Below are 25,586 nucleotides of genomic sequence, written 5' to 3' on the forward strand. Positions count from 1 at the left end.
ATGCATTTATATGCAAAAATATTCCAATTGTTTTGACAAAAACCTTTAAATATTATTGAATTTGAATTGTTATTCTACATGTTTTAACAATACGTCCATGCATACTCTGCATAATAAAGTTTGGGATTATTTTCATCGGTTACAAAATTAAACTGCTGTTTTACAATTTTGAGCATGTGGTAGTTTATTGAAGTTGATTGTAAAGCCATTGCTGCCAGTCATTTGATTTTTAGCCCTTTATCATGTACAGTGTTGATCTAAATGCAAACTAGGATCTCACTGAACCTACAATTGTGTATTTATACATTGTGCACGGTACGACGGAGAAACAATGTTGTGTTATGAACGTCGATTCACTTTTTAAAATAAACACCTCATTCAATGTTAATCCAAGCTCTCCAGAACGACCCTAATTCACCTGTTTCATGGAGCCTTTAGATTAATCACAAACCTAAAATCATCTAAACTCATCACTGTTTGCTGTACTCTTGGGTCGAGTGGTTCTCCGTCTCCATTAGGCGTTGGATGCATTGGCATCTTTTTATTTATAAAGCAGTATTAGGGCTATATCTGTCCTTTAACTTATTGGGGAAAAACATTTGTCTGTAAACTGATTAAGAAATTGTTGCATGTTTAAACATGAAGCACTGTATAATTTTGTTCCCATTATTTATGCCTAATTAGCTTAAAACAAGAAACGAATAAAATTAAACCTGCACGATTAAATCTTTGAAACGCTAAAGACAAATTAATAAAACGTCCTCACTATTAAACTCAAGTTCTCTCATTATAATCAACAAAATACACACGATGTAAAAAAGAGCTTCATTAACTGACAACATGGGAGCCTTCTTTACTTGCTTTTAGTGCTGGGCGATAGCATATGGCCTAAAAAAAAAAAAATCTGATTTATGATTGATTTTAAAATCAATATTCAAATGACAAAGAAATTTTTCAAAACAATATTTTAATATAGTTTAATATAGTTTTAATATAGTTATAAACTTATAACTGAGAAAAAAATTATAAAAACTGATGTTATTACTTAATGCTGGAAAGACCTTTATTTTATTTTATTATTAATTTTTATTATATATTATTTTTTATTATTATTTATTTTTTGTTAATACTAGCCCATCAGCTGTGCAAATTTTGTTTGCGAGGAAAATAACAGTACATTTTTGTCAGTTATTTTATCTAAACAGATAGATTAATTTCTGTAAGATTACATTTTTTTTAATGCCTTATTGCTAAAGCTATTGCGTGTGAATGTGCTTAATCTGTTTAAATTATGCTTTAACCCGAAAATAATCAGTAAAAAACAGAAAAACTCATATAGCCTTTTAACATCCCGCTCGACTATTGCAGTCATTATAAGAAATGGGACAGCAACCTTTATATCAAACATTTTTAAATCATCCACAGCTGAGCATCACGGGAGGCTGATCAAGTCATTTACAGATGCAATGAAAAAAACCAAACAAACAAACAAACCTGGATAGACTATATTAGGCCCAGGATCTGCTCTGAAGTGTGGAATTTTAACGGATTAATCGCCTATTTTCATTTGCTGCATGTCTTCTTTATTTAAAATTTTTTAAACACGCTAAAAAATAAATTAAGTTTGTCAGAGGAAAAAATATTTAAGTCGTCTATAGTTGCATTTTAACGGATTCATCTCCTATTCTCTGTTTTCTGCATATTTCTTTTTCTTTTTTTTAACACTAAAAAATAAATCGGAGTTTGTGAGAGGAAAAAATATAAGTCAGGTATAAGTAGGGATGTGTACCGAAACCCGGTATTAAACTGGCCCCGGGGTTAAATTATGAAAGACCGTAGTATCAGTAAGATCTGACGCTATCGGTTCTGCTTTCGGTACTGGAACAAGGGGAAAAAAATAATGTACTATGTATTTTTGCTTAATAATGTTATCGTGCACATCTTATCTCACCAAACATTTCTAATGTGCGATTATATTAAGACCTTTGTCTGTGAGATCGGTCATGCGCGCCGCGGAGGCTGTCTGTCAGTCACAAACACACACCAGAACTAGCCTGGCGCACGCACACGCATTAACTTCTGCTTAATAATAAATAGTGACGATGGGAAAGAGATTTGCTTTATGTTATCGTGCAAATTTTATCTCACCAAACATTTCTAATGTGCGATCATATTAAGACGGTGAGATCTACGATTTATAAAAATAATAAAACCTATATTTCCGTCAAGACTAGTCATGTTTTTGTGGTTGTTTTAATTTAAACGTGTCTGCTTCTATTTTAGCCAATTTATTTTCAATAAACTAAAACTAAAATAATAATAAAAAAAGGAAAACGAATACAGCTTGTTATCAGACTGTAAAAGAAATACGATGAAAAAGTCACATTTTAAGGTTGGCTACTTTAACTTATAGAAATAATTTTTATTTTTAAATAATAAACGCAATTTAATGCGTTTTTATACTAGTTTAAATCTGAATTTTTAATACTATTATACTGAATTTAAAATCTCATGGAATTGTAAGTTTAAACGGGTGAAAATGCCACAGTGAATATTAAATATAGGCTATATAACAGAAGACCTTGATTGCATGTTACTATGAAACTAACAAAATAATTAGATTATTATTTTTTTAAACTAACAATTCATGTACAAAATGGGACAGCAACCTTTATATCAAACACTTTTACGTCATCCACAATTGAGCAACGCGAGAGGAAGGTATTGAATGTGAAGAGAATTTTTAGGGGGTAGGAGGATTTTTTTATTCTTAAATGTTCATATGCAATGAAAAAAATGGGATAAACATGAAATTAATAAGTAAATCAAATAAATTGATATACAGTATATCCACTTAGCTTACCTGTTGGGTTTACCTCTCACATTCTAGACACATCCATATTCGTGATGTTGCTATTTGCAGCTAAACTATTATTTATTAGGTAAAATATGCTTTGTGGTTCACGTGTGTTTCAGTATCGACGGAAAAATATTATAAAGAGCTAAAATATGCCACAGTAGACCGCTGCTCATGCTGAACTGCGCTGTTTACTATGAAGATGTTCGCTGGAGGCACCAGCGCATAAAACAGCTGAAATATACCATACTCAATTTTTGCTCACACAGTTAAGGCATAATTGGAGACAGTTTGAAAAATCAAGAACAATAGCAGTTAATAAGAATTATTGCTGTTAGTGCGGTCTTAATGCTGGACCGTTCTCATTTCGTTCCTCATATGGAACTTGAAGGATTTTACCACCTGGTGGTAATTAAGCTAATTACTTTTACACGCAACTTAATTCAGTTAATGCCGCAGTGGTATGCATGGTGGTAAAGCCCATTTAGCTTGTCAACCTAATTTTTATATATATATATATATATATATATATATATATATATATATATATATATATATATATATAATGTATTGTTGTTTGAATATGATGAGTGAAAGTGTGTTTATGTATTTACTAGCTATTGTCTTTATATTTGTACCACGCTGCTGCCACTTGCCAGGACACTCTTGTACTCTTGAGTTTTTTATCCTGGTTAAATAAAGGTTTGAATGAATGAAAAGATGTGGCAAACCCCTTAGAGGACCACAGATGATGCTAACCCTGAAACAATATACAGAACTACCACAGTTTACTATTAGTTTGATTTGCATAATTGCTGTTAATAGTTTTAATCATCTGTTTGTTTACATCTTTAATTGATTTTTCCTAACATTTCTGCCGTATGCACATAAACTGACAGTCATCACTGATAAGTTACTACCAAATATTGTAGAAACTTAATTTCCTGCAAAGTTGCTTTGCAAAGATTTGTATCTTAAAAAGTTCAATACAAATAAACTTGAATTTAATTGAATACATCCAAAAATAGTGTATCTACATCTGAGATAAAGGCAGTCATAAGCAGAATTTGAAAAGGGAGAAAGAAAAAATCAATCGGTTCACTGAGAGCAGAATCGATATTTTAATGTTTCTGTTCCTGCGTTCCTCTGATATTATTACCTTTCCGAAACTGGTTCGGGTGGAAGAAATACCGATTAATAACTTTTGTTTTGTTTGTTTTACAATTTTCTTTGGCTATAATTTGCCTAATAATAAAGTAAAGCATTTTCTTTACTCAAAAACAAAAGGAAAAAAAGAGAGATCTGGTAACGTTAGCTAATAACGCTGGCTGCTCTTAGTCACAGTCAATACAGCACCATCTTTTGGCCAAAGGCCAAAAAAATTATAAAATAAATTCAACACTTTAAAGTATTTTTAAGTGATTTAAAAATGTTTGCTGTATCCTAAAAAAAACCACTTATATAAGATTGTGTTTTGAGAGTGAAAAATAAACATTAGTGGCGACTCACGTCACATTTTATTAGCCCTATTACTTTCTGAAATAATGAAGGCTAAAATGCCTGCAGTCTAAAGTAAAATGTTTAGAAACATTATTAAAACAGTTATTAGTTTCTCTCCAAAACAAATCCTCTAAATTTTAGGCTATAAAAACATCAATCTAAAAAATTAATTAATGTAAGGTGAAGCTAATCTCTCTCATTCAGTATGAATCAAAATGTTTCCATGTGAATGATGTATTTGGATGCTAAAATATTATTTATTATATACTGTTTCAACTTTCATCAACATAAAACATCATCCTTTGCATCGGCTATATCAGCACAGTAAGGCGCGGTCACGCTTTTTTTTTTTCTTCAATATAGCAAAATGATCAGCTCGATGGCCGTACCAAAGCTGGTTGGTTATACAGAAGCAAGACATTATTCAAAGGTGTCAAGCTTTTGCTAAATAATTGAAACCGTAAAGCTTTTGCAAAATAAAGAAAACTACTCTCTGCGGTTTCATTTTCTTTTCCGAAAATGTTGGAACATGTCACAATGAACTGTACTTTAGCACATTTCTTCTTTCGTTTTGTTAATCTATAAATATGCTTTAAGTAAAATATATTTAGTATATATGCCTATATTTCTTTTTTATGTAAGCCTATAGTTTTTCTCTTTTCTCCATTCACAAAAGCGCTGGAGTTGCATTTGATCTGTTGAATTCATCTTGAGCATAACTTTCCGTATGAACAATCTGGATTAGTACACGTGGACTACTTGTATTTATACTACCGAAAGCTTACCCTGATGGTCCACTCCTCAACAAACGTGAACAAACAAATGCGTAGAATTATTGCACATCTGGCTGTCTTTATATTGTTTTATCGACGGATTGTACAGGTTCGAGCCTGCTCATGTGTAATTGGTCAAAAGAAATTAGGAAGCACATGGTCGTCTGCTCAGAGCCTCTCCATGCACTCTCCGATACCAATTTTTACGTCACATGCACCATAGTGGACGCAGAACACAGGCTTTATATTATCCTCAGATAAACTCTAAGGGTGGTGCATTGCAATTGTGACTTACCTACGATGAGTTAACAGCTGAGCAGAAATTTCACTCGTCACAATTTGCATATGCAGCACTACTAGAATTTGTGATTGGTTTGACAGCAAATTTCAAATATTAAATGGAACAATAAAATTGTTATTAACCGCTTAATGGCCATTAAAAAAAATTATTCTGTTTGGAACTATAAAATTTGATTTTGAGTTTGTTTCTGTTTCCTCTTCTGCCTTGTGAAAATCGACGCGCTTCAGAAGGCAGTGCATAGATGAGAAACAATAATGTACAGTATTTGAAAAAATGTTTTTTATTTATTTATTTTTTTACCTTAAACCCCATAAATACAATTTCATTATAACAAATACACAAAATAATGTTCTTTTTAACAACATCATAAGACCCCCTTTTAGATTATTATAACTTAATTGTGAAGCACAATCACTTGAAAATCAGACTTTAGTAGCTCTTTTTACTTTGAGATCTTTTTGAGGAAATTGTTTAATAGCTACAATACTGTTTTTGAAATCAAATCTTTGCATAGCTATGACAGGAAACACTGGCATCAAACATTTCCTTTGAAAAATAAAAGTTAATCTTAAAAAAAAAACATGTACATAAACCAAAATAGGAAATAAAACAGTCATAGAATAAGCATGTATCCTGTGTCCTCAACTCTTGAAATGTTGGTGTCTCATATTTTAAATATGTATATGTGTGAAGTCCCTTTGTAATCATTTACATTTTCATTTACACTTTTTTTCTCAGTAACTGTAACAGATTGCAGTTACATTTATTATGCAATTAAATTACATAATTTAGTTACATGTAGTTACTCCAACACTGGTCATGTCTGATGATAAAGGCCCAAGGATGGGCGTCTGGATGTTTTGTAAAGGGAATGGAAGATAAGGTACAAAAAAAGAGAAGTTTGGTAAAGTGGGCAAGATATTCACAGATTTGACTTTTCTGAATGAATAACTCACGAACAAAGTAAACTACAACATTCATTTTGAAAATATTTGCTTTTGCACAATTTTTATGATTTGTTTTATTATGAAAAACAGTTATATAACTTTACTGTAACACACTGTACTTTCTTCAAATCCAGTTCACATATCTCTTACAGGGGATCTGTATCCGGGGCTCTAGTTGTCCTGGTCTCCGCTGTCTTTCAGGGCAGTAGAGGTCTTTTCTAGGTGCTGATCCACCATCTGGTCTGGATACGTACTGGATCCGGGTGACTGCAGTGACCCTCTGATCTGGATACAGACTGGATCTGGTGGCTACGGTGACCTCGGAACAAGAGAGAAACAGACTAATATTAGCGTAGATGCCATTCTTCTAATGATGTAGCAAGTACATGTTATGGGAAGTGTTTCCGGTTCACCTAATACAGCCTAAAAATCCTTTAACGGATTTGGATATTAAAAGCATATTAGTATGTTATGTGTAGGCCAGGTTAAAGAGATGCATCAATGCCGATGTTTACGATGCCCTGGAACACGCTCTGTACATGCAAAAGGAGCTCCAAACACGAGTAACAGTGCTGGAAGCACATTCACGCAGGAACAATATTTGCATACACGGTATAACCGACGAATCTGAAGGCACCAATATTCAACTTTTCATGGAGAACTTTCTCTCGCTAATACGACCCTTAAAATACAGCGCTGCCACCGCTCACTAGGCTCCAAACCACCACCGAGTGCTAATCCCAGATCCATTGGCATGGGCTTTCTGGAGTACACAACAAAGGAGAAAGTGTTGCGCGCGGCATTGGAGAAAAAAACTATTAAATTCCATGGAAAACGTGTGTATTTTGACCACGACTACCCAAGGGACATTCTCTCCAAGCACAAATCTTACAACCCAATCAGAAAAATGCTGAAAGAGAAAGGCTGTCGTTTTCAAACTATGTACCCAGCCAGACTTTTGATGAAGGCCCAATCATATACAAAAGTCTAGAGGAAGCTACGGACGACTTGAAGAAGAGAGGGCTAATACAAGATGATGTGGAGGAGGACACCGCACCCACTCACATGTCGAGGAAAACCCCTTGGGAATCAGCGCGTGGAACCAGTCGGAACAGAGAGGAGCGCACAAAACATATTCAGGAAAAGCTGAAAAGATTAAAGCGCCCCGATAATAAGGACTAACTAAAACGTCCCAGCTAGTCATCTCTACGTGCTGGAATAGAAAAGTAAACAGAGGATTATGACTCCGCCCGTAAAAAAGAGTGACATTGTTATTGACCGTCACATGAGGAACACTTTCTCTTTGCGCTGCTACGATAGAGGAGAGGAAGAGTGGCAGCAGTGAGAGGGATGCCCTGGTTTTCCAGGCCCTCCTCCCCCAAACATGAAGGTGAACTTACACTTCACTTTTGGAAGTCACCCCTTTTTTCTTTTCTTTTTTGATCAGGGGTGTTTTACGTTCTTCTTTGCAGACCAATGTTTGTTCAACAGAGCATCTAGAGAAATATATGTACATTATTCTATACCCCCATAAAGATGACGGCCAAACAGCATTATAAGGTAATTACCCTTAATGTAAGTGGTTTACATAACCCAATTAAAAGAAGCAAGGCTATTGCTAAAATTAAACGTGGGAAATATGACATAATATTCTGGCAAGAAACGCATTTTTTCAGATGCAGAGCACGAAAAGATACGCAAAATGGGGTTTAAAATCTTCTATTACTCTTCATACTCAAAAGGTAATTCTAGAGGAGTTGCTATTCTTCTACCGAGCAGGCTAAATTTTCATCTCAGGTTAGCGACAAGGAGGGACGTTATATATTGGTTGAAGGATATATAGATCATAAAGAAGTGACTCACTTAAATGTGTATAGACCACCAGGTAAAGACAACTGTCTAATTATGAGAATTTTTGACCTTATTGCAACAGAAATATTGGGTGTTTATTAGTAGAGGTGACTGGAATATTTGTCTTAACACCTACATAGATTCTTCGAGCAAAATTAAAAAACCTCAAGCAGAGGCAATCCTTGTTAAGAAAATGCTTAAGGAAGTTGGGATGATGGATGTATGGCGAAGTCTGTATCCAACAAACAGGAGTTATACTTTTTTTTTCTCATTCTCACCGTGTGCATTCATGATTAGATTATTTTTTTATGCTAAACGCTGACATAGAATTGTAGAATGTGAAATAGGAGTGAAGGATGTATCCATTTATGCAGATGTATGTTTAACATTACATTTAGATAATGACCGTAAAGAAACATTATGGAGACTGAACACCAGTTATTTAAAAGATGGTGAATTTAATAATTTTGTTGGAAAAGAAATTAGAGACTATACAGACTATAACAATGACACTTGCACTTCTCCAAGTATATTATGGGACGCCTTAAAGGCCGTTCTTAAGGGAAAATTGATTATGTGGTCTTCTATGAAGAAAAAAGAAAGAGAAAGGCGTATCAATGATTTGACCGCAGAACTAAAGTATCTTGAAAAAGAACATATGCAAAATAATAATAATGACCTATTAGAAAATATAGCAGAAATAAAGCAAACTTTAAACAGGGCCTATGAGGATCAAATAGAAAAGAAAACCAAATTTATGAAGCAAAATTACTATGAAAATGGTCCCAAAGCTAAGAAACTTCTTGCTCGGATATTTACGTAAACAGCAGGCTGATAGATTTATACACGAGGTGAAAAACCCTCAGGATGACAACATACACTATAATTTGAAAGACATACAAAATTATTTTGCAGCTTTCTATATGCAACTATATACCCAACCACACCCAATGGATCAAGAAGCTACAAACCGTTTTCTGTCCTCGCTTGACCTAGCATCAATAGGAACAGAACAGAGTGAAAGGTTAAATCAATTAATAACAGAGAAGGAAATTAGTAGAACAATTTTCTAAATTGAAAGTAAACAAAATGGCAGGTGAGGATGGTTACCCCGCAGAGTGGTACAGACATTTGTGACCCGTCACGGAAACCAGTGACACAAGTCGGCAGCACAACTTTCTAGCAAAATGAGAAAGAAGCATTTTTTTGCAGAATCTGCTAGTTGAGATCACAAAGAAGCCTCTCCGTGTTTGAGATAGCAGTATTGGTATATTTAAAAGCGTACATTTTGAGTTGAAATCAGCTAGTTTGTCGGAGATTCTAGCACGCAGTAGGGGCGTTTCATTGTCTGTGTGTATTTCCATACTGGATAAGCCGGCTTTTGTTTCTTTTGTTATTGCCCCCGCCTTCCGAGGGAAGCGTGGCTACTTAGTATGCAGTGCTCTGGCCGGCTCAAGCTGATATCAAAATTCAGTGAAGATGGATGTCGCAAAGATGAACGCAGACGAGCTGAACCGTGGCCGTTACACCGAAAATGTTTTGAAGTACTTCTTCGACAAGCCGGATGCTTATAAACAAGCGCTCACTGATTCTGAAGACGATCTGAGCGACGATGAAAGCGGCATAATAAGACTGTATAATATCCCTTATCTACAACTGAGCGAAGATGACGACGAGGAAGAATGTATTGGACTGGCGTCAGACGAGTTGGACCGTAAGATATCAGAGGCTATATCGATAGTAACATTTGATGGGGATAAAGACAGAGAAATGAGGAAAATCCGTAACATTTAGAGGCAAACAGACGCACAGTGCAAACTTCGGAGATGGTTACATCCACAAAGAAGACCCCGACAGAGAAAGTGTGCACGAACGACTTATTTCATTGGAGGCATCGAGATCTGCGAGAATACTTTTCTGTTTCTTATGGGGTGAGTTTCCATAAACATCAAAGTTTGTAGTTTTGTGTTCATTCTAAGAACACGTACACGTTATCTCATGTTTAGTCCATGTTTAGACCTTCCCATATCTACCTATTGTTATTAGCTAGCTCTTCGGTTATCACAGAATCCTGTTAAAAAAGTCCTAATGCTACACAATGAAATCAATTCACCAAGTTTTATGTAGAAAACCAGCAAATAACAAATAAAGTTAGCATCAATATGTACTTTTTGTTTACATAAACATTAAAATAATAACATAAAAAATGATGGCCACAAGATAAAACAAACATATTTCAGCCTTTATTTTCTCATTTTTATAAAAGTAAAAAAAGATAAATTACTGACATTTACAATGCACATTCTCCTTTATTATTAATATTATGCGGTCCGATTTTTCCCGTTGTGTCTGTCGTTGCTATGCAGGGGGTATGGCTTATCTAAATGAGATGTAAATGAACCCCATTGTCACTCGCAGCAGTGAGAACTGCTCAAACTTTAAAGGCTATGTTCTGCTTTTTGAGCTTTTTTGAGTGCCTACCTTCAAATGGCCACAACTTCTCCAAATATTATCAGATTTCCATGTGTTACACATCGTTGGAAAGCTTGGAGACTACACTTTCAAAATTCCCCAGAACCTTGTGTCCCTACTTTCCGTGATTGGTCACATTTCCGACAGTTAATTATTTCCCAACTTAAAAATTGTTTTAACCACATCTTAACAGGAGGAGAAATACCACCATCCTGGAAACGGGCGGTGATTTCAGTTATACACAAACCAGGTAAAGACAAAATTGAATGTGGTTCGTATAGGCCAATATCGAGTTTAAACATTGATTACCATATATTTGCAACAAAATTAGCCAAGAGGCTTGAATCAATTGTCCCTGAACTAACAGACACAGATCAGTCTGGATTTGTCCGAAACCGACAAAATCATGATAATATAAAGCGGGCCCTCCATCTTTTTGATACAATGAAAAATAAAGAATGAATAGCCGTTAGTCTCAATGCTGAAAAAGCATTTGATTCTGTTGGTTGGGAATATTTATACCTAGTTTTAAACAGATTTGGATTTAATAGTAATAATATTGGATGTATAAGATCTTTGTATGACTCGCCATCTGCCAGAATTAAAATAAATGGGGACCTTTCCGACACTGCGAATTTAGAAAGAGGCTGTTGACAGGGCTGTCCCCTTAGTGCGACGTTTTTTTGCTCTCTTTATTGAACCCCTTGCTCAGCAATCAGAGAACATTAAAACATCTCAGGTATTATCATAGGAGACTCGGAAAATAAAGCATGCTTGTATGCTGATGATGTCCTCTTAACATTATCTAACCCTAATTTGAGTTTACCCAACCTCTTGTCCTTACTTAAAGAATTTGGTACCTATTCAGGATACAAATTAAATTTGCAAAAAAAACTCAGATTATCTCATTTAACTATCACCCATCCATAGATATTAAAAAATTGTCAAAATTCAACTGGTAAAATAACAAAATAAAATATTTAGGAATCCAAATTCCAAAAGATCTTTCAAGATTGTTTGAGGAAAATTATGCTATATTGACCTCAAATATTAAAGCTGATATACAGCGGTGGTCTCTGTTGCCAATGAATATGTATAATAGGATTTGATATTATCAAAATGAATGTGTCACCAAGGATTCTCTATTTGCTCCTGGCACTGCCAATTCAGATAGGACCCAAACTATTTTATGATTGGAATAGAATGATGTCACATTTTATTTGGGCAAAACAAAAACCAAGAATAAAGTTCCAAACATTACAGTTGCAAAAGGAGAAAGGTGGATTGGCTGTGCCATGTTTGGAAGATTACTACAAAGCAGCACAGCTGCGAGTACTGATAAGCTGGAGTGACCCAACATGCGAGGCTAAATGGAAGGAAATAGATCAGTCATATTTTGACACCCCCCTACAGTCCATGCCCAGTAATAAACCTCTTCTCAATAAACATTTAAATTCACAATTGATACCTTCCTGGATAACAGTACCAATAGAAATTTGGTTTAAAATACTAAAAAACAGCAATACTGAGAGGAGTGCCAGATGTTTAAGATGGCCAGCCTATGATTCTGAGTTTTTACCTTCAAAGACAGATTGTGGTTTTGTGCATTGGTCTCAAAAATGCATCACGGGATATTGGGCTCTTTCAGATAAGAAGGTTTTTAAAAGTTACTCACAACTTTCCGGTACTTGGAGGGAGTTAATATGGAAAAACATTGTACGTTTCTTTATTTTACCATATGTTAAGAGTAAACAATGTAAAGATCCAGACAAAGCTGTGTGTTGGAGAAACTGCGGTGACATCAAAGCAAACCATTTTCATGTTTTTTGGAGCTGTACCAAAATTACACCCTTCTGGTCAATGGTGGTAAAAGAAATAAAAAGCATAACTCTGTTCTGCGATTTCACAATAGTCTATTTAGGTAATCTACCTCAAGAGTTAACAAAATCAGAGAAGTATCTTCTGTCAATACAATTAGCTGGTGCAAAGAAAGCCATAACACGCAAATGGCTGTGTGAAGATGTTCCCTCCAAAACAGACTGGTTCCAGATCATCACAGACATTGGCGAAATGGAAAGACTCACATTCTGAATAAGGTTGGCCTTTGACAAATGTAAACATTATTGGAAAAAATAGGACAATTATATGAAACGGAACTCTGCCTTTAGGTATTGACAAGTATTACTCTATTTTATTGTGCTGATATATCAAGTGTAATAGTGCAATGGTATTGTGTGTGTGCAATCTCGCAAAAAAAAAAAAAAAAAAAAAAAAAAAAGCAGAGTAAGCCAAACTGGACAGAGGAGCAGTGTTAACTGTTAGCCCAGTTAGTGGATGAACACAAGGCCATTCTTTAACCCCTTACTAGTAACCCCCCTTTTTTGGCAAGGAGACAGAAATAACATACCCAAAATAAAAAGGTTTCTGCTCATGATTCTTTCTGACTAGATACATAATCAACATTTGTCCACAAAGCTGACACTTTAAAGTTTACTGTTCAGGAATCAGAATCACTCAGACTGTTATGATAATAGAGATATATAAGCTCAAACATAAAAACAAAAATAAAAATATAAAAAACATATGTTTTAAATGTATTTAAAAAAATGTTGATGTAGGATATGAGTTTAAAAACATTGTAGCTAAAGCCACAAGTCTTTCAAAACTTCATTAAAAATGTCATAATCTAATCTGTAAAACTGTGAATTTTATGAAATATTTTCTAAGGCCATGTCATGTGTGTTTTTAGAGAAGGCTAATCAGATTGATTTATGGCCCTTGTCATCTCTGTAAGATCTCACATGTAAACTTTCCTGTGCTCTTTGTGTATGTTTCACTGTTGAAAGCTACCCGAATCATGATTGTATTGTTCTCACCAAACGGTTCTTTCACACCTCCGCCAAGTACGACACATTATCCGCATTATTCTTATCATTATTCTTTTGTTTTTATTCCACCTTTATTAGCCTTTATTGTGGTTTTTCAGGATTTACAAAGACACAAAGCAGCGATCTCACTTCAGTCTCTGTTTGCATTTAGCCCTTATTTATCAAAAGTCTTACTATAAAAATACAACAAAACATTTTCTTACGACCTTACGTGAATTATTGAGACAAAAATGCATTATGAAGAAGAAATGCACCTGCTATTAGTAGCATTGGAGCTAATGTTAACATCAAGCTACATCAGACAATTTATGAAATTATTAGTACACTTTTACTCAAAACTCACTTTAAACCCCGATCGAGTGTTTATAATAACTTCCTTTAGCGATCAGGGGTGGAATTTGGTCGTTTACTGTTGTAAAAATATGCTATTTATACCCTCTTACATCGCTGCACAAGTTAGCATTTCCGATGTACATTTTCGATTTTTTTGTATAAAAACGCCCCAGATCTCAAGAAAATTTCATACCAAGCTTTACTATCGTAATCGCGTGTTTATTATTCGGATATTTCGTGTGTACAGAGGTGTTTCGGTGTTTTTGTGATCAGATATGAACCAGGAAGTTTACAGGAAGCATGTGACACGATGTGGTGGTGTCCGGTTATGACACTCTATATTGACATGGGGAAAGACCAATCGGAGTCCGACTGACAGACACAACAGCATGCTACACCACTGCGCACACACACACAGATCGCTGGGAGATCGCTGTTTATCATTAGATCGCGTAAATCCGTGGAAAATGAATAGAAATGACGATTCTGTCTGAAGAAATATGAAGTAAACATCAGTAAATATATCCATATATCTCCGCGGATATGCATCTTTGGTCTAAAAATCCTTATTGACGCTGTTCAGTGAGTCTACGTGAACACAAATAAACCGCTCTTGACGTGACTGAATATGAGTGAGTGGTGAATTTCTATTCAAAATGTGGCATAATACGGATTTATTATTTTGCACTTCTGACATAAATCACTAACTATCTGTCACTGCAACAATGTTTTATCAAAATATTGGTCAAATATCGAAGCTAGAGTCTTTAAACTTTCAATTGATGCGCAGTTTGTCCAGATCAATTAAGAGAGTGATGTTTAATGTGCTGTGAAAGTGAAACAATAATAAACTGGGGCCGTCGGCGATGTTTGCAAGTAAAGGGGTTAACAGATTTATGCAAAAAAAAATAAAAAAAAAATATGAATCTGATACATTTTTACAGCAGTTTAATTGAGTGGATGTTTTCATCCATGATCAACTCGAAAGGGTAGTGAATTTGAACAATCCACAAGGGTTAATACAACCACTAAAAATAATTGAATGGCTTATTACTTTTGGCTAATAGCGCTGTTTTCATATCTATGTAATGTGTCCTGTGTGTGGTGTCAGTATGTCAAAGCTATGCAGAGATACAGCCTCAGAATCATTTTGCCGTCATGCCTCAACTTTCGACAAAAAATCCATAACTTTTTGCCAGCATGGACTGAAGATGATCAAATTTGGTGAAAGTCTGACCAACAGTCTAGAAGAAGTCCTAAAAAGTATGTTTTCAACATAAATCAAAATGGTGAACATAAAATTTGTCTCACTGTGGCAAAATAATGTATATTAAGTTCTGGGCATGACCTTAGCAATGTTCTGAGACTAGTTTAATTAAAATAGGCTAATATAATCAAATTAAAAGCATATTTGTAAATTTCATTATTAAGGGTTAATGAATGTTTCATCAGTTTTGACCAATAGGTGGCACTACTACCAAATTTATGTGGTGTGGTCTAGTGTTGCTTTCGTCAACAGAAATTATGACTAAATATCATCGTCAACAAATTTTTCATGTGACAAAAATGAGACGAGGCACAACATAAATGGTAGTCATGTGATAATAACTTAAAATGTATAATGCAATATTGATGACGAATAAAAATGAGACTAAATGTGGTTTACAAAATAAAAAACTAATGTCTTAATTTTTGTCGACCAAAATGAGATGAAATGTTATAATAACATTATTTTTTCTCGTTTAGTTGTTTTATTATGATTATTTTTCAGTATTTACTTTTCTTGTGTCTCACTTCTGGGGCTGCATCAGGTTGCACTGCACATACGCAGGCGATGTCGCTTCCTCAATCCCCACTTGTGGCATTTGTTTAGAAGACGACTACAAGCAAAGTTAAGTCTGACACAGAGAAAAGGATCGATATGTGTACTTCTAACATATTTGGTTGGTAAAATAAATGTTGTAAATTCAAATCAGAGCATCTTCCGTGTCTGTAAATGGATGTTTTCTTGAATCTAGAAGGTATAAGATAATCTGGTTTGAAATGGGTTTGGCTAAAATAAAATTTTGGTTTCGTAGGTAATTGTACTATATTGACTGAGTTAAATAAAATTGCATTACTAAAAAGAGACTAAAATACAATTTTCATTGACTAAATGTCATCAGTTTTTGTCAACTAAAACTAGACGAAAATAGTCATGGATAATTCTGACTAAAATAAGACCGAAATGCTCAGACTTTCAGATGACTGAAACTTGACTAGATTAAAAAGAGTATGAGTGTGACTAAAACTAATAAAAACTAAAATGACAGCTTCGAACAAAGACTAGACAAAAACTAAAATTAAAACAGGCCACCAAAAACAACACTAGTGTGGTCAGTGTGATGTGACAAACATACAAAGTTTTGTCTCAATAGGTCAAAGCTTTGCAGATACAGTCTCAGATGCAGTTTGGCATAATTACAGCAGATTCATTGCTGCGTTAAACAATAAATGTTTGTATGTCAACATGAAATGTAATACATAATGTTTTGCCAGCATGGTCTGAAGATTATAGATTTTGATGAAAATGGGACCAGTCGTATAGGAGGAGTTTGAAAAGGAAGGTTTTCAACATATATCAAAATGACGGACAGGAAGTCAGAACTATGGCAAAATTGGTATCAGTTTTCAGCATGACCCAAAGAATATACTGAGACTAGTTTGATTACTGTAGCAAAATTTTCAAAAGATTTGGAAATTTCATAGAAGACAATGTGTTACAATGTGGTGTGCATACGTTCAGTTCTTTAAAAGTGTTTGACATTTATAAGGCAATATGTGTATGTGTATTTTTTTTTTAAATACACTTCATCTGATCCATATGTCGAATTCTGTCAAAAGGCTTAGTACTAGAGGAACAGTTCAGAAATGTCATCAAAGTCCTCAGAGTAGTCTGTAACATCTGTTTTTTTCCGTTTTCTCTTTTGTTGTGCCTTCTGATGTTTTTTTGCATTTTGGGGTTGGTGGAGGAGTTATGTTTTCTGGCTTTCTATTTTGGAACAGCTAGAGGAACAATAGTGGGTTTATGTAGTTACTCTGGTGCTGGAAAGTCTGATGTGCAATGCTGTAGACAGCTGCTGGCAGTGCTGAAAGCTATAAATCACAGTAGAGTGTTGCTATCAGAACGTTAAAGGGTTAGTTATTAATTACTTACACTCTCAGAAATATTCATTGGGCTCAGATTGGTCAGTTGGCCAAATGTTTGGCTAAACCGCATAGTGCACGTCTGAACGTCCCGCCTCTCTCACCTCAGAGGCATGTGCTTCGGTTGTATTGAAAACATTGATGTAGTCTGTATTGCTTATCAATTTGAGCCTGATTGAGACGCAGATGATATTAGTCAAGGGATGGTCACACTAGACTTTGAATGTGTGAAATTCTTTTGGATGCCACTGCGAATATGGGCGGGAGCAGGATATGACATGATCACACGCCAAGGATTCCTATGTGCTTGTACAGTGTCTTTTGTGTCGGCGTTAAAAAAATACTCAATTTTCAGGTTTTTGGCAACTGGTGACTCTTACCACACTATATCCAAAGCTTAAGATCCACTGTAGTTGGAGTAGTGCCAGTAGTAGCTACAGTAATTTGGGAGAGATTGGTAGGAGAGTATATGCCAGTGCCTCAGGAATCAGATTGGAGGGCGATTGCTGAGTGGTTCTCCAGTAAATGGGCTTTTCCACACTGCTTTGGGTGCCATTGATGGGAAGGACATTACAATAAAGCTCCTGTTGATTCTGGGTCCCTTTATTATAACTACAAGGGACTGTTCTGTATTGTTTTTCTGGCAGTGGTAGATGCCGACTACCTCTTCAGAGTAGTAGACATCAGTGCCTTTGGCGAGAGTAGTGATGGTGGTACATTGTCTTCCTCTGCTTTTGGAAGAGACGGAACACTCAATCTCCCGGATGATGAGCCTCTCCCTAATGGTGAACACCTTGGTAAGGTACCATTTGTGCTTGTTGGAGATGAAGCATTTCCCCTCCGAAAACATCTTCTGCGTCCTTATTATCAGCTGTGTACAACAACCAAGACATCAAGAAAATCTCCACTACAATGGTATGTTTACAGTTGGGATCTCCAAAAAGGCTGTCAGATCATTTGAAATGTATTGTCAGCGATGCTAAAGCTTAGTGATAGTTTGAAGAAAATTTTCAAGTACATTTAGCAACAAGACAATGGAATGAATCAGGAAACTGGTTTTATTGTTTTATCTGAAACAACAATTCCTACATAACAGCAGGAGAAGAGAGCAACTTATTAGAACCTGTTTTTAAAATCCACATCTTTAAGTAATAATATTGTTAAGGATTAATTGACAATGTTCATTTTGGAATGAACAACTCCTTAATTGCACTTAAAAACACATGAGAACCTATAAGAAACTTATAAGAAATAATTAATAGTTCATCCAAAAATGAACATATAATGAAATTAAAATTGCCCTTAAGTCATCAAAGATGTATATGAGTTTGTTTCTTCATCAGAACAGATTTGGAGAAATTAAGCATCACATCACTTGCTCAGCAATGAAGAGAATGAGTCCAAACAGCTGATAAAAAACATCACAATTATCCACAAGTCAGCTGCTTGAAGAGGATCCTTTGCTGAGCAAGTGATGTGATGCTTAATTTCCCCAAATCTTTTCAGATGAAGAAACAAGCTTATCTTGGTTGGTCTGAGGGAAAGTTAAATAGCAGTAGATTTTCCTTTTTGAGTGAACTATTACTTCAAAGATAATGTTCGTGAACTGACACTGTACTCAGCCTTGTGTATCAACTCTTTATTTGTAGTGAACTCCTGGTTTCCCTGGGTAGACGGGAGAGAGCTGGGTGAATGCAGTTCAGGAAGCTGCTTACATCATCCTCTTTTCTTTTACAATGGACATCATTTCACTTTCAAATTCATCCATGGGACTTGATAGTCTTTTTTTCTTTTAAGATTCTTCTGGTACCTGGGACTCGGGGGAATTCATTTGTCTTGTTTTTCTGAATTGACTTTGGTACACACATGAGATCTTAAAATGTACAAAAATAATTAAACGAAACTATACTGTAGTCAAATTGTAATTTCAGACAGAAATGTTATATTGTGATGTATACCTGGCTGCGGGGGACCTGACTGGTGGGAGACCTGGGAATTGCATTTTACAATAGGATTTTTAGTCTTTGAAAAGTCATTATTTGTATATTTTAAAAAATATATATAATTTTTTTTTATTTTATTTTTTAGAATGCATATATATCTTTTTTAATAAGTTACAATAAGGAACTATTCTGCACTGCTCTTTCTGCCACAAATACTTCAATAAAACTCATTATATCTAAAAACCTCCATCTTCTTCTGACCTCCTTCACTTCCACTGTCTCTATCTATAGTTATCTCTCTCATGTAGTTGTCTCTGAGCCCACGCCATTTTTTCTTGGAAGTTTCAACTGAAAAATAAAGGAATATTGCCAAGTTCATGCAGCAGAATTTGCTTTTGAAGTCTGTTTGGGAAGTCGACACACACACAGACACACACACACGCACGCACGCAAAAACAACAGTAAAATCTAAATTTATTCAGACATTATCAAGTGGGTGCAGAACAATATAGTTAATTTGTAAGTGAGGATAGCAAAAAAAGTACATTTTGACACACCCAAATATTATTTATAGAGTGGACTACCAGTAATATTTATAAACATTTGGGACCAAAGATTATTCGGACACTTTGACCTGGCCATGTTTTGCTTAAGTATTATTATAATTAAGATTAGTTTTTTTGACACTGTTTGAGATATTTTATTACCATCTTTTTTAACTATAGGGAATAAACTGTATTAATAAATAAAATGTTCAAGGTGTCTGAATACATTTTAGTTTGACTGTACATATATGTGACATTATATCATATGTTTTGTCATCTGTCTGGCCTGCAAAGTAAAAAAAAAAAAAAAAAGAACAAAGGAGTAAAATTAATTTTTCTCAATATAAAAATACATCAACAGTTTATTTCCCTATTGAGTGTTACATAGGTGTATAAACATGCTGGTGACCTCTGTTTATGTCTGCACTCTACACTTTGTATTAAATAGCTGCTTATAAATATTGAAAAGTAAATGTGAAAATTACAATGACATTGACTGACTTATAACATTTGACTATAAGGTGGTGGTTCCCTGAAACTTGTTGTCTACTATGAGGGCGTGGTGCCGAAGACACAGAGTTTTGTAAAGATGTCCATGCCTGCATAGAATAGCATTTTATGACAAAATTCAAAATGACCAACACCAAAATGGCTGATGTGGGAGAATTGGGTAGGTTTGACTCGACATGGTACACTGAATCTAAATAGACCAGTGTTGTTTTTTTGGCCAAACCATTCAAAGGTGTAACCTGTCTCCTACTAAACAGACCACTGGAACTGTTGCTGACATGAACTGTGACTGTGTTGTGTATTGATATATGATATATGTACTGTTTTTATGACATAGGTTTTTGGAATTGAAATGTGTTTTATATGTTGTATGTTGTTATGTCTTGATGGTGCAGCAGTTTCCCTAATCTAAAACAAATTTCTCCTAGGAGAGACAATAAATGCTAGCTTGACCTGGAAATGGCGATACTGGAGAAACGATTCTTAGAAACTTTCTGTGATTTTTCCACATCTGATGTCTTAGTGAACATCACAATGACAAAATATCGAAGTAAAATGATGTAAACAGGTCACAAATGACGATGTGAAATAAATTGTTATAATTATTTATCCTGTCATATGATTTAATGTTCTATAACTAAATTCAGATCATCCCTGAATTTGAATTTTAAACAAATTAATACACATGAGTAAAAAACAAATGAACCAAGAACTACACCTGGACAGATTAAACACCAGTTAACACACCATACTAAATACTAAAATTACGTTTTCTGCTGATGAACATGCCCATACTTAAACTGCTTCACTCTGTAATGAACTATTAAATGTCATCCATCCACACATAAATGCTTCCTGATACATTTGTAGCACTCTTAACAACAATATCTTTGCATATCAAGTACTTAATACAATTTGTGAAAAGGTTTATAACTTATTTTGTAGGAGCGCCGCTATCCTCTCCTCAGCGTGCTCAACGCGGTCTGAGGATGCAGCGCGGGCTAACCGATTAATGTAAAACTATATGAAACTTTATTTCTCCAAATAACAAATAAAGTACAAAACTAAATTATGTTTTTGTGAACAAATTAATACAAAATAAATGGATGACACTGTAATATGCCCTGCTTACCGTGATGACGAGATACACAGCACACTGATGTCACTCAATGGCTGGATGTCTAAGTGATACCTGCAGAATAACATAAATTTCATAAACAATCAGACAATTTTTTGGCAGACCTGGTCTTCATCCCTCCTGGAGTGGTGCCACTCTTCTCTCTAGTAATATGGCACGTAGTCTTACCAAGCAAAAATACAAAGAAAGTGATCAGCTTAAATGTACAGCTCAGAATGAGAAACATGAACACAATAACACTGATTACGAAAGCCGCAATATTGACATGAGGGCACCTCTAGTGGCCAAAACAACACATTGCAAAACAAAAGCTCTGACAGCTGCATCTTCATCCATTGTTTCGTCCATGGTTTCATTTCTTATCTAAAACTGACCATGGATTTGACTTTGGCAGAAAGCTAAAGATGATTTCTAATAGGCTATCCCAATCAGTGGCACCTGCACAATACAATCACGTTTGAGAGGGAAAACAAACAAATTGAGGGATTCCGAGATTTTTCTTTCATCCTTTATTTTTTATAGAAGTAGGAACGAGTACTTACGGTTATGGATAAAAATGTAGCGGAGTAAAGAGTAAAATATTTGCCTCTCAAATGTACTTGAGTAAAGTCATGAGTACTTCCCAAAAATTTTTTTTTTTTTTTTACCAAAGTACTGTACTCAAGTAAATGTACTCCGTTACTGTCCGGCTCTGGATTTGATTGAATTCATGACTCAAATTTAAGTGAATGAGATTATCAGATCACATACTGCTTTAACTGAGGCACAGTACTGATCTGTAAGCACACACAAAACAGTGCAGAAACAGTATTTAACTTGTTTCTTTTAATATATAATTGACAGACTTAAGCCCCTTTCACACTGTGATTCCGGCAAATACACGGGTAAAGTGTTCCAGCAATTGTTCCCGGGTCGCTAGATTTTGGACTTTCACACTGCAAGTGATGACCCGAAATATGTGCGTGCTTTCACACACAACCCGTAAAGATTCCGTAACGACATGTGACATCAGGGCGTGACGTGTAATGTATGGGTCGAAAACGTTAGGCACGTTATACTTTCATTGAAGCAAGCAGACGATCTCTGCGTCAGCGTGGAAAGTGAGGAACAAACTGATCTCTGCTTCATTACAGTTTGCACATATGTTTTTGTCACGAACGTTGATCTTCCTTCAAAACAGCCAGTAAAAGAGTCGCACGATAACATGCGTCATCACTTCGATACGGAATTAGATCTGGCTTTTGCTCATACATCGCTCGTCCCGGGATTGAACCCGGCAATGTTACTAGGTCCCCGCCCCCGGGTTCAATGCCGGAATCAATCCCGGGACATGGTTGCTTTCACACAGAAGGCGACCCAGCAATGGTCCGACGTGCAGTGTGAAAGGGGCTTTAGAAAACTTTCTTACTAAAAGACAACAAGCACTTCAATCCCAGTGATTTATGGGATGTTTTGTCAATTATTGATCTGGAAAAAGCTTAGAGTAAAAGATTATTGTAGAATTAACACCTCAACAAGTAAAAATGAAACCCTAGTTTAATTTTTATCTATATCAACATGCATATAAAGTACACTAAATACAATTTGACTGTAATGTTTTTAATTATAATTTTACAACTTTTCTTCTTCATTATACTGCTGCTTGTTTTACCAAGATGTGAATTCATTATATCTAGGTTCATTTTACAATTTAGACTATCTAGACACTCTGCTGAAGATGCCTCTGGCTTTTATAACAGCTTGAATTCTCTGAGGCATGGATTTAACTAATGACAAACAGTATACTTCTTCAATCTGTCTCCAGCTTTGTCTTATTGCAGTTGCCAGATCAGCTTTGCAAGTTGGAGCCTTGTTGTGGACCATTTTCTTTAATTACCACCACAGATTTTCAATTGGATTGAGGTCCGGACTATTTGCAGGCCATGCCATTGACATTATATGTCTTTCCTGTAGAAATGTTTTCACAGATTTTGCCCTATGGCACGATTCATTATGATCCTGAAAAATGATGCTACCATCACCAAACATCCTTTCAATTGATGGAATAAGAAAAGTGTCCAAAATCTCAACATAAACTTGTGCATTTATAGAAGATGTAATGACGGTCATCTCTCCCATACCTTTACCTGACATACAACCCCATATCATGAATGATTGTGGAAATTTGCATGTTTTCTTCAGGCAGTTGTCTTTATAAATTTCATTGGAACGGCACCAAACAAAAGTTCCAGCATCATCACCCTGCCCAATGCAGATTCGTGATTCATCACTGAATATAACTCTCATCCAGTTATCCACAGTCCAAGATTGTCTTTCTTTAGCCCACTGAAACCTTGTTTTTTTCCGGTTTAGATGTTAATGATGGTTTTCGTTTGGCTTTTCTGTATGTAAATCCCATTTCTTTTAGGCGATTTCTTACAGTCCGGTCACAGACATGAACTCCACTTTCTGCCCATTTGTTCCTCATTTGTTTCGTTGTGCATTTTCTGTTTTCAAGGCATATTGCTTTAAGTTTTCTGTTTTGGCGCTTTGATGTCTTCTTGGTCTACCAGTACGCTTCCCTTTTACAACCTTTCCATTTAATTTGTACTTGGTCCAGATTTTAGACACCGCTGACTGGGAACAACCAACATCTTTTGCAACATTCTGTGAAGATTTACCTTCTTTGAGTAGTTTGATAATCATCTCCTTTGTTTCAACTGACATCTCTCGTGTTGGAGCCATGAGTTATGTCAATCATCTTGGTTCAACACTTCACTAATGTGTGCAAGCACTCTTTTTTAACTGCAGACTAATTAGCAGTTGTAATCAGATACAGGTGTTTGTTTTAGAAATGCAAAGTGCATGGTGATTCCATATAATTTTTCTCAGATTTGTGTGATTCCATAAATTGTTCCTCTGATTGATCTGTAAAAACAGTTGTAATTGAATATAGTTATCTTTCTTTGTTGTTTTTTTTAAGTGTTTTATATAGCCAGAATATTGTTTTGTTGAGTGAAATTGTTTTGTGGCATATATGTGCTTGTTTTTTTCTCTACACAATTAAACATTTGAATGAACATCTTCTGAGAGGGGTGATTCCATACTTTTTGCCAGGGGTTGTACTTAGTGAAAACATTATATAATTTCAACATTTATCTGAAATGTCTGGTAATAATAACCAGGAACCTGGAACCTGTCTCACTGAAATACACTATTCATTAGTTTCATTTAATTTCATTCTCTTCATGCCTTGCGAAAGTCAACAAAGCAGTTCCTCTCTGCAGTGAAGCAGAGGAAAACTGCACACTTGGAGCGCTTGCTTCTCACAATGCCTTTGCATCCTCGCATTTGCATCTGCCCTTCTTAGATGCATGCAAGGGCCAGTGGTCTGTGCGGTTTCTGCAAACAGGATCTAGCTTAAATTACAAAATAATAAAAATTATAATGTTTTTACCTTTAAAATATAAGCATAGTTGTAAACATAGTCTCAGAGTAGTTTCATGCTATGTAAGTCAATGGGACTCCATATTACAAAAAAACTTTTAAAATCAAAACTGAATTTAATGTTAAAAAATTAAAGTTTACTTACCCCAGACAGTGATTGAATTTTTTTTATTTGATGAAAATTTTCCAAAATTCGGAAGGCAGTCTTCGGGAGCCCCAGACAGTAATGTTTGCACGTCAATGTCCATGAGCAAAAAGGACTGGCAAACAGGATATCCTGGTCATGTGACCTCATAAATTGTATTTCCTTCGAAGTAAAAGCCCCCTTTTCACAACTAACTGTAAAAACATAGATTTTATATCAAAGCTTTTTTAGAAAATTAAGATAAATTAATTGTTGCCATATGGCAACGCTATACAATAGAAGGCTAAGCTAGATTCTAGCTACAGAAAAGTGCTCTAAATTATTGCCTAGCTAAGATAATGCAGTTTTTTGGCCAGCCCATTACTTGCACTACTGTCTGTACATCCAGGAACACTGTATAATCCATTTACACATTGTAATATTTTCTATGCACTTTACTCTCCATTGCAATACTGTAAATTATGTTCATAGTTCTGCCTATAGTGTACATACACTTTTACATAGCCCATCTAAATGTCTTCTTTACCATACAAAAAATGCAAAAGCCTAATTAGTTCCGTCGTAGGCTATGCTAGTTGCAAGCAGGCATTTCAGCTCACTTATTTCACCAGGGCAAAGGGGCTATTTGGCTTTATATATATATATATATATTTACTTATATTTACATTTAATCATTTAGCAGACGCTTTTATCCAAAGCGACTTACAAATGAGAACAATAGAAGCAGTCAGGTCAACAAGAGAACAACAACAGAATACAAGTGCCATGACA

Source organism: Carassius auratus, chromosome 22 (assembly GCF_003368295.1).
Source record: "Carassius auratus strain Wakin chromosome 22, ASM336829v1, whole genome shotgun sequence".
NCBI lineage: Eukaryota > Metazoa > Chordata > Actinopteri > Cypriniformes > Cyprinidae > Carassius > Carassius auratus.